We start from the raw sequence: 10,780 nt of genomic DNA, 5'->3' as shown, positions 1-10,780 counted from the left end.
AGATAAATAAACATACATTACAAAAATCATTCCTAATGATTAATATACATCAAGACCAATGAAACAGGTAGTTTCTATGACCTTATCTTAATGAAAAGAACTGAACTTTCTGGGGCACACACCTAGCTGTGATTCATCTACACCACTATGCTTGTTAGTAAGCCCATAAAACTCATGCCACATAAATGTTCAGAAACTATCCCTTTGGTTGCACCAATACTTTGATTAAAAACCCTACTGAGACTAAAATCAGTAAGATGGTAAGATAGGAAGCCCTAGACACACTTTTTTCCCCATGAGCACACCAATTCAACAATACATGGATTCTGCAACCAGAATACACACCAGTTCAACAACAATACATAGGCTGTGCATAAAACATTTCAACCTTTTCAGATGGTGCCCAAGGAACTGGTTTCTAACTTGCCCATTTCTGAGAACTGATGGGATCCTCCATATATTAGACCCTTGGGGGCTACAGAGAACAAACATGACAGTTTGAACTAGTGAGTGGACACTGGCCACAGAAGGAGTCCTGTTTCAGTACAGAGAAAGCAGATAAGGGAGGAAAAAACCCAGCTCCCAGATTTTCCTTGGGGAAGGAAAGCACTGAACCTCATATCAAAAATTCAAATATTTTCTGAAGATTGCCCATGGAATAGTTTCTGTCTTAGAGTGCTAATGAGATCCAACATATTCTAGATACTTGAGAGCCACTGAGAAAAAAGAAATTGGTTTGAACAAGAACAAAAGAGCACCGTAAAGCCCCTTGCTCCCCAACCCAATGTAAGGCATTTATTGAACCTATCAGAAATAATATGGGGCCATTAAGAATAAAGATGGCAGTTTAGACTGGCATGAAGATTTGAAAGACCCACAGAAGTTGTAGCCAGGTTGATTTGTAAAGGTCTTCTATACGTGGTCAACATGTAAAGATTGGGAGAGGAGGCACTTTTTTCTAAAGCATAAATACCTACACAGAATCAAAGAAAATGAAATAATTGGGAAACACAATCTCAACAGAGGAACCAGATCCAGAAACTCACTCTACTAAAACAGAAGTATATGAATTACGTTAATATTTTTTCAAAAAGACTTCACAAAAATGCTCAGTGAGCTCAGAAGAACAATGCACAAAGTGAAAATTTCAAGAAAATTTAGTGAAAAGTACTAAACAGAAATCATGGAGTTGAAGAATAAAATAACTGATCTGAAAAATTCAGTAGAGAAGTTCAACAGCAGACTAGAGTACAGAGTAAAAAGACTCAATTAACCTGAAGATAGGACATTTGAAATTACCCACACAGACACCAAAAAGATGAAAAAAAAAAAAAGTAAGGGGTTTATTATTCCAAGCAGACCAATATACACATTGTAGAAGTCTCAGGAGAAGAAGGGGGAGAAAAAAGATAAGAAATCTATTCAAAGAAATAAAACCTCATCAAATCTGGGGAAGGAAATGTACATCTAAATCCAAGAAACCCAAAATATCCCAAGTAAAATGAGCTCAAAGAAATCAGTGATACATATAATCAAATTTTCCAAAGATAAAGACAAAAGGTGAATTTTAAAATGCAAGAGAAAAACAGTTTGTCATGACACAGGAAGTCTCATAACACTATCAGTGGATATTTCAGCAGAAACGCTACAAGTCAGAAAGGAATGGGATAATATAGTCAAATTACTGATAGAAAAAGAAAACTGACAATCTAGAATATTATGCCTGGCAAAACTGCCCTTAAACAATGAAGGAGAGGTGAAGACTTTCTTAAACAAAAACTAAAGGAGTTCATCACCACTAGAAATGCCTCACAAGAAATACCAAAAGGTATTCTTTAATTTGATATGAAAGGACACCAAAGGGGAACACCATAGCTTTAGAAAGTACAGTTGAATTTTGAGCAATGTGGAGGTTAGAAGCACTAACCCCCGTGCAGTCAAAAATCCACACACAACTTTACAGTCAGTCCTCCATATCTGTGGTTCAGCATCTGCAGATTCAATACTGTGAAGTATAGTACAAAATTCATGTATAACTGGACCCATACACTTCAGACTGGTGTTGTTCAAGGGTCAACTATATAAAACTTGTTGGTAATGGTAAATATATAGACAAATACAGAATACTGTATTACTATAATTGTGGTTGACAAATCAGTTTAATTCTAGTGTAAAAATCAAAAGAAAAAAGTACAAAAATAACTATAATAAAAATATGTTAATGGTACACAGAACACTATATACATATGAAATACAAATTAGATGTAAATTATAAAGTTGATACCAAAGTTTAGGGGACATTAGTGAAGTATATAATAAAGTATGTGATTGATGATAAGTTGATAGTAGCTTCAAAAAGACTGTTATAACTATAAGATATTTTATGTAAGCTCTATGGAAACCACAAAGAAAATAGCTATAAACACAAAAGAAAGAGAGAAAGGAATCACAGCATATAAATCCAAAAAAAAAAAAAAATCAACAAGACACAAAGAAAGACAGGAAAAGAACAAAAGAACTACAAGACAGATAGAAACCAATTAACAAATTGACAATTGTATATCCTTCCCTATCAATAATTACTTTAAATGGAAATGGACTAAACCTCTCAATGAAAAGAAATAGAAAGGCTGAATGAATTTTTAAAAACAAGATTTAGCTATATGCTGTGTATAACATATTTATTTTAACTATATCTGAAAGACACAGATAATGACATACATAGGCTGAAAGTGAAGGAATGGGAAAAGATATTCCACGCAAATGTTAGCCAAAAGGGAGTAAGAATGATTATATTTATAGCAGAAAAAAAACAGACAAAGTCAAAAATTGTCACAAGAGACCAAAAAGGATATTATGCAATAATAAAAGATCCAATTCTTTAAGATATAAAAATTATAAATATATAGGTACCCAACATCAGAGCACTGAAATATATAAAGCAAACATTGACAGACTGAAGAGAAAAATAGACAACAATAATGATTGGAGACCTCAATACTCTACTTTCAAAAATGGACAGAATAGCTAGATAGAAAATTAACAAAGAAACAGCAGACTTATGGCAAACTATAGACTTAATGAACCTAATAGACATGTAGAACATTTCACACAATAGTATCAGAATTCACCTTTTCCTCAAGTGCACATAAGATTCTCCAGTATCAATGATATGTTACAAAATAATATAGGAAGATTGAAATTATACCAATTATCTTTTATGACAACATGGAATGGAACTAGAAATCAACAAGTGTCAATGAGGATGTGAGAAACTGAAACCCTTGTACACTCTTATTGGAAATATAAGATTTTTGTGGCTACTAATGAAAACAGTATGCTGCTGCTGCTGCTGCTGCTAAGTCGCTTCGGTCTAGATATTTCTCAAAAATTAAAAAAAAATAGAATTACAATAAGATCTAGTAATCCCACTCCTGGTTTATATCCAAAGAATTTAAATCAAGATTTCAAAATGGTATCAGTACTTCCAGTTCATTACAACACTATTCACAATGCTCAAGATGTGGAGACAACCCAAATGTCTATTGATGGATGAAAAGATAAAGAAAATGACATATACATACAATGAATACTATTCAGCCTTTAAAAAGAAAGGCATACTGCAATACGCATCAAAATGGATAATGAGTGAGTGAAGTCGCTCAGTCGTGTCCGAATCTTTGCGACCCCGTGGACTGTAGCCCACCAGGCTCCTCTGTCCATGGGATTTTCCAGGCAAAAATACTGGAGTGGGTTGCCATTTCCTTCTCCAAAATGGATAATGGTCAATCACAAAAGGACAAATACTGCATGATTCCATACAGATTATCTAAAAGTCATCAAACAGGAAACTTCCTGGATAGTCCAGTGGTTAAGACTCTGTGCTTCCAATGCAGAGGGTGCAGGTTTGATCCCTAGTCAGGGAACTAAGATCCCAGATGCCACACAGCATAGCCAAAAAAGAAAAGGAAAGACTTTTTAAAATATAAATAAATAAATACAAGTGATCAAACAGAAGCTGAGAGTAGAATGATAAGGGCTGAGGAGAGGGAGAAACAGAAGCTGTTAATTAATGAGTATAAAGCTTTAGATATGCAAGATGAATAAGTTATAGATACCTACTGTATAATGTCAAGCCTATAATTAACAGTATTGCATTGTACACTTAAACATTTATTGGGAGTTGTTGTTGTTTAGTTGTGTCCAATTCTTTTGCTACCCCATAGACTGTAACCCCTCAGGCTCCTCTGTCCAAGGGATTTTCCATACAAAAATACTAGAGTGGATTGCTATTTCCTTCTCTAGGGGATCTTCTCAACCCAGGGATTGAACTCACATCTCCTGCACTGCAAGTGGATTCTTTACTGCTGAGCCACCTGGGGAAGCCCTTATTGAGAGTAGATCGCATGTTATATATTCTCATCACAACAAAATAAAAATTAATGTTTTTTTAAAAAATCCATTGACTTCTTCCTACCTCCTACTTTTTTTTTTTAACTTTACAATATTGTATTGGTTTTGCCATATATCAAAATGAATCCGCCACAGGTATAATGTGTTCCCCATCCTGAACCCTCCTTCTTCCTCCCTCCCCATACCATCCCTCTGGGTCGTCCCAGTGCACCAGCTCCAAGCATCCAGTATCGTGCATCGAACCTGGACTGGCAACTCGTTTCATATATGATATTATACACGTTTCAATGCCATTCTCCCAAATCATCCCACCCTCTCCCTCTCCCACAGAGTCCAAAAGACTGTTCTAAACCTCTTCTAACACTAAGTTCACATTATGTGCTTAATTGCTCAGTCGTGTCTGACTCTTTGTACCCCATGGACTGTAGCCCACTGGGCTTCTCTGTCCATGGGGATTCTCCAGGCAAGAATACTGGCGTGGGTTGCCATGCCCTCCTCCAGGGGATCTTCCCAACCCAGGGATCAAATCCAGGTCTCCCACATTGCAGGCAGATTCTTTACCATGTAAGCCACCAGGATAGTCCATGTTATACAGATACTTAAATATACCTTTTTACCTTCAGTTTTTAAATGTGCCTTTTTACTTTCAGTTTTTCCCATTCCTTTTTTGTTTTTTGTTTTTTTTAATTGGGCTCTTAAAAAGATGGAATGCTTCATGAATTTCCACGTCATCCTTGTGCAGGAGCCATGCTAATCTTCTCTGTATTGTTCTAATTTCAGTAAATGTACTGCCCAAGTGAGCACCTACCTCCTACTTGCATGCTTAGTCACTCAGTCGTGTCAACTGTTTGCGACCCTATGGACTGTAGCACGCCAGGCTTCTCTGTCTATGGCATTTTCCAGGCAAGAATACTGAAATGGGTTGTCATTTCCTCCTCTAGGGGATCTTCTGAGCCAAGGATTGAATCTGCATCTCCTAAGTCTCTTGTATTGGCAGGCAGATTCTTTGACTTAAGTTCAAATGTTTTGACCTAGTGTTCAAGACTCTCTGTAATCCACTGATACCTTTCTTCATCTTACTTGACTCCCACTATTCCTCTGGTTGATTGCTTTCCTAATGTCACTGTCTACTCATTATCTCTGTCTCACCTTCAGCTTTGCTGTGTCATTATGTTTACTCACGCCATTCTATGCTCCACTGCAATAACCTTCCTATTCAGCTCCATCTATACACATTTAATGTTTCTCAAGGCCAAATCCAGGCCTTTTTTATGCACAAAATCTTTTCTGAGAATCACAAATGGTGCAATATTTCCTTACCCAAATTCTGGCAGCACAGTAACTATGCTCTTTTCAAGACTTCTGTCACTTTCTATCTTGACCTATATATATTTCCCGTGTGAGACACTAACCTCCTTGAAAATAAAATTCAACTCTACTTCATATTTGTTTCATCTTAAGTGATACAAATAGTGCTCCGAGCATGCTGAGTACTGAAAAAGACATTTGTTTGGTGAATAAAGCCATTCTGGAGAACTAAACATAAGGAATGTGTTGAACAGAACAGCAACTAATAGAAAATAATTTATGTTCGGCCTTGGCAAACAGATAGATACATAAGCCGTGTTTGTGAGCAATAATTTTTTTCCTCAGAAACTTCTTTAACTTCTTCAACCATCTTCAGTCCAAAAAAAAAAAAATTAGGTCATCTGTGCATCCTACTTAGCAGTTGTGATAGCCAAAAACAATAAATAAGCTATTTTAAATTCCGTGTGTGCTTTCCTATAGGCACAGCCTAAATGTTATAAACAAAGAAGCTTAAATTCACACTGGTGCACCCTCCTTTCAGCACCCATTACTACCATTTCATTACTACTGGAGGGCTCCTCAAACATAAGAGGAGGGCTTCAGATCACAAAAATCATTTTCCAAGTAAACAGTCACTTTGATGTAAGGAGTTATTGACCACTCTGGGTTTCAACAAAGTGTACGACCATCACACAACCTTGGTGTAAAATATTAATAGCCACTGGTTCCTTTCTTTTCCTTTCTCTCCTCCTTCACCTTTTCCCTGCCCTGCCCTCTCACCTTTTCTTGCCAAGGAGGCTTGCAGAAGGATTTCCTTACCTCTATTGTATTTGTTATTTTCCATCTTCTCATTTGGAAGAGAGGCTTGCTAAGATCTTGTTTTAAATTTTGTGTTGGACCATGGTGGGTCACTGGTTGAAGTGGAACAAAGTGAAATCCAGTCTGGAAAATGATAATGCTGCTTTCCAACTTCTCATCACTGCATTTTCTGCCCGCCTTGGCTCCAGAAAATTCTCCAGTTATTTCCTTTTGGCAGCACCACTTTTGTGCACTTAATAAATCTGGACTTATGAGGGCGTAGAGTAGCCTTCCCAACATTTTTTTTAATGTTATGGACATTGCTGTTTCCCTTAGGGAGAGCTAAGTAAAACACCTCCTGCTCTTTGTAATTTCTGGCTCTGCTGGCAGTTTCAGCTTTTGCTGCTCTTGGTGCTGCTTCATGACAGGCAGAGTAACGGTTCATCTACCCAATACGATTCAACAGGGTCCAAGGGAGTCCTGAGGCCCAAAATTCCTTCCCTCCTAGAAGCCAATCAGCTTCACCCTTTAGATGTATTGGGTGCTTAAAGTCCCCGCATTAGTATTTATCACCACACATCATTTAACTCAAATGTCCCTTTCTCCATGAAGCCTCTCATAATTTCCTTGGCTCATTTTAGCTTCTGCTTCAGATATAATAAATCAACCTTGCATCTTAATTCTAAATTAAAACAGAAAATCATATTCTATTATGTAATTAGTTGTTTTACGTTTCTGTCTCCCCTGATGAACGGTGAAAGTCTCAGAGGTTAGAACCGTATCTTATTAATCTTTGTTTCCCCAGCCTGTGTCACATAGCAGAGGAGCAATTAATGTTCCATGAATGAACATAGTGCCTGAGATCCTACCATACATCATTCCTTTGGACTCTTTTTCTACAAAGCTTCTTCTTAAATGCAAATCCTCTTGGGTAGAATATCATGGCATAATACTAATTCAGTGATTATTATTGGTAAACTATTAAAGCATTCCTCTTGACAGGGACCAGGATCAAGATGAAAACCCTGGGGGCTGGGGAGTATGCCAGAGGATGATTTAAAAGGGAGAGAAAAGGTTCATAAAGGGAGGCATCAAAGATTATCTACTTGATGATTTCAGTGTTTAGGCCAAATCTATCTTTCAGCTCGAGGCTCGTTTACTGCAGAAAATTATGCTTTCAAAATGTTTGCCCATAGAGGATGTAGGAGTTGACTGTCACAATTAATCCAGAGATGCATTTGTAACTGCAATATAATAGGGTACATGAAATCTTGCCTAGAGCCAATACGTCTTTAGGCTGGAACTCAATAATGATGCGCCTATAAAAAATGTTCCAGCTCTTACCAAAAACTCTGGCAAGCTGAGGGGCTCTTTTCACAGCCAGCCCTCTGGGTTCTCCAGTGACTCAATGTATCCCTGCTACACCCCAGCTCATTAAGCTGCTGGGTTATACAGACAGACATTAATTACTCAGAATTAAGTGCCTGCTTGTAAATGCTTATTTTGGATAATTCAGAAGGTTATTTTAAAGAAGTACCATTAACTGCCTAGCAATTTTGACTTGTGTTCAAAAAGCTTAACTTGGGAAGGCCAGTCCCTCCAGTTGGATGACAATTCAGTAAAAAGACATCACACTTGACTCAACTGGTTTGCTTTCCAGTCTTCCTGGCTCTCTTCTCTGAAGGATCCTTAGCATCTGAGAAGACTGTGTCTCCAAAGATTCATTTACTTACCTATATCAGCACCCCTAAAAAAATGTCTGAATAAATACCTGAATCACTCTCCCACTGGCTGCTGTGTTGTTGGCACAGCTTTTCTAAGCAGCCACATTATGGTAGTTACAATAGAAAGCTTACTTAAAAAGCAAGATAAAGTATATGAAACTCTGTCCGTACACTGCCCATCAGCACAGCTACTTGCTTTGATACCAGCAGGCTTTTCAAGACCATGGAGATTTAGGTGCTTGAGCACAACGTTTTTAAGCCATCAAATTTATATATTATTTTAATTTTTTGCCCAAAAAAATTTTTTGTTTTCTTTTCTTTTTTTTTTTTTTCTCTAATTTTATTTTATTTTTAAACTTTACACAATTGTATTAGTTCTGCCAAACATCAAAATGAATCCGCCACAGGCACACATGTGTTCCCCATCCCGAACCCTCCTCCCTCCTCCCTCCCCACACCATCCCTCTGGGCTGTCCCAGTGTACCAGCCCCAAGCATCCAGCATCATGCATCGAACCTGGACTGGCAACTCGTTTCCTACATGATATTTTACATGTTTCATTGTCATTCTCCCAATTCTTCCCACCCTCTCCCTCTCCCACAGAGTCCATAAGACTGTTCTATACATCAGTGTCTCTTTTGCTGTCTCGTACACCGGGTTATTGTTACCATTTTTCTAAATTCCATATATATGCGTTAGTATACTGTATTTATGTTTTTCCTTCTGGCTTACTTCACTCTGTATAATAGGCTCCAGTTTCGTCCACCTCATTAGAACTGATTCAAATGTATTCTTTTTAATGGCTGAGTAATACTCCATTGTGTATATGTACCACAGCTTTCTTATCCATTCATCTGCTGGTGGACATCTAGGTTGCTTAAAGGTACATTTTTAAAATTAATATCTGCATCCAATTTAAAATTTTCCTATTAGATGGGTCCTCCCCTACATCCACCCCTTGCCAAGATATTGACATTAAGAGTAGTATCTGGGAATTAAATCATAAAATCCACATATCACAATAAAGATCTGAAAAATCACCTTGATGAGATGATGGTTTCCAAGACCAGGAGACTCTACTGTAAACCTGGCAATGGCTATATGCACTACAGCATTACAATCACAGAGCTCTTGTCTTGGGAGTTCTCTGGTGTCTAGTTGTTAGGCTAGAGCACTTTCATTCCCATAGCATGGGTTCAATCCCTGGTGGGGAAACTGAGATTCTTCAAGCTGCACAGTGCAGCCAAAAAATAAACAATAAATAAATAAATAAAATGTTCTTACCTTCCTACTTTACTTTTGACATTTTGCTTTTTGTACCTCAGTTTATGCCTTTTTAAGATGGTAACAACACGATCTCATAGGATTGTTTGGGGTATCGATGAAAGGATGCGCTTAGCATAAGGTCTAGTTCATAATAGGCACTCAATAACTGTTAGGAATTATTGCTATCCATTGGAAAAATTCACATTAAACACCAATGTGTACCTTGTACTATGAATGAAAAGGGCATAAATCATGAAATTTCAGAACACAAGAGATAAAGAAAGGCGTCTAGTGGAGAGGGGAAATCCAGACAATGAACAAGGAACTGGAAACCAGAATGATGTCAGATTTTCTCAACCATGACCAGTGGAGCTATAAAAGAAGGGAAGAACGTCTTAAAAATTTGGAAAGAAAAAGTGATTTTCAACTTGGAATTCTGTGTAGAAACAATCTAATTATCCAGGGTGATAGGAAAATGATACATTACTATCAATATCTTCAGAGAGAAAACACAAGATAATGCATTTGTAAAACAAAAACAGGATGCCATGAAAAGGGATGAATGTGAAAAAAGATAAAGAGAGAAAGAATTCTTGAAAAACTTTTAAGAAAGTTAATGTAATAATTCAAAAATAAGGCCGAAAATATACAGTCAAGAAAATATCTCAAACATAGAGGAAATAATAAGTTAAATGACCATAGAAGATAAAAGAAAAGTAGCCAAGTCAGAAAAAAACATTCAACTAATAGTAGCTCCAAAGAAACAGAAGATAGAAATTATCAAGGAAAAATTACAGCTTCTCGAAACTGAAAGACATGAGTTTCCAGATGAGAACATTCTATCCTGTGCTTTACTATGGGTGAAAAAAAAATTCTATGAACAAAGAAAGTATATAATCAGAAAAATTCAGAAGCATTGCAAGAGAAAAAAAAAAACCAAATGACATACAATTGCAAATAAAAATGATGTCAGATAACCTCATATAACTACTGGAGACAGGAGAATAGAATAATGGAATGATGGATGTTCTGGTACATAACTGGCCTGTCCATCTAGTATAAGAAGAGGCACATGTTCAGAGCTATGGGTGAAATTTTTTATTTCTTTCACACCTTTTTAGATATACCTACCAAGGATTCATTCCAGCAAAAGAATGCATGCTCCAGTTTAAAAAAAAAAAATGGAATGAGATTTGTAATTCAGGAGATAGGAATTCCATTATAATTTAACGACAAAGAAAAGTCCTATTTTGACAGAAGAAGAAATTCCA

The 10,780-nt window shown here is 36.8% G+C and overlaps 1 non-coding gene across 1 annotated transcript; it reads right to left on the bottom strand.

The window, feature by feature from the left end:
- Positions 1–5,110: 5,110 nt before the first annotated feature.
- Positions 5,111–5,217, bottom strand: LOC113890563. Its single transcript, XR_003510528.1, has one exon. It is a non-coding gene; the product is annotated as a U6 spliceosomal RNA (small nuclear RNA).
- Positions 5,218–10,780: the final 5,563 nt, after the last annotated feature.

The sequence above is a fragment of the Bos indicus x Bos taurus genome, chromosome 3 (genome assembly GCF_003369695.1).
Source record: "Bos indicus x Bos taurus breed Angus x Brahman F1 hybrid chromosome 3, Bos_hybrid_MaternalHap_v2.0, whole genome shotgun sequence".
Taxonomy (NCBI): domain Eukaryota; kingdom Metazoa; phylum Chordata; class Mammalia; order Artiodactyla; family Bovidae; genus Bos; species Bos indicus x Bos taurus.
The sequence above is the reverse complement of the archived record's forward strand: the minus strand, read 5'-3'. Positions and strand labels throughout refer to the sequence as shown.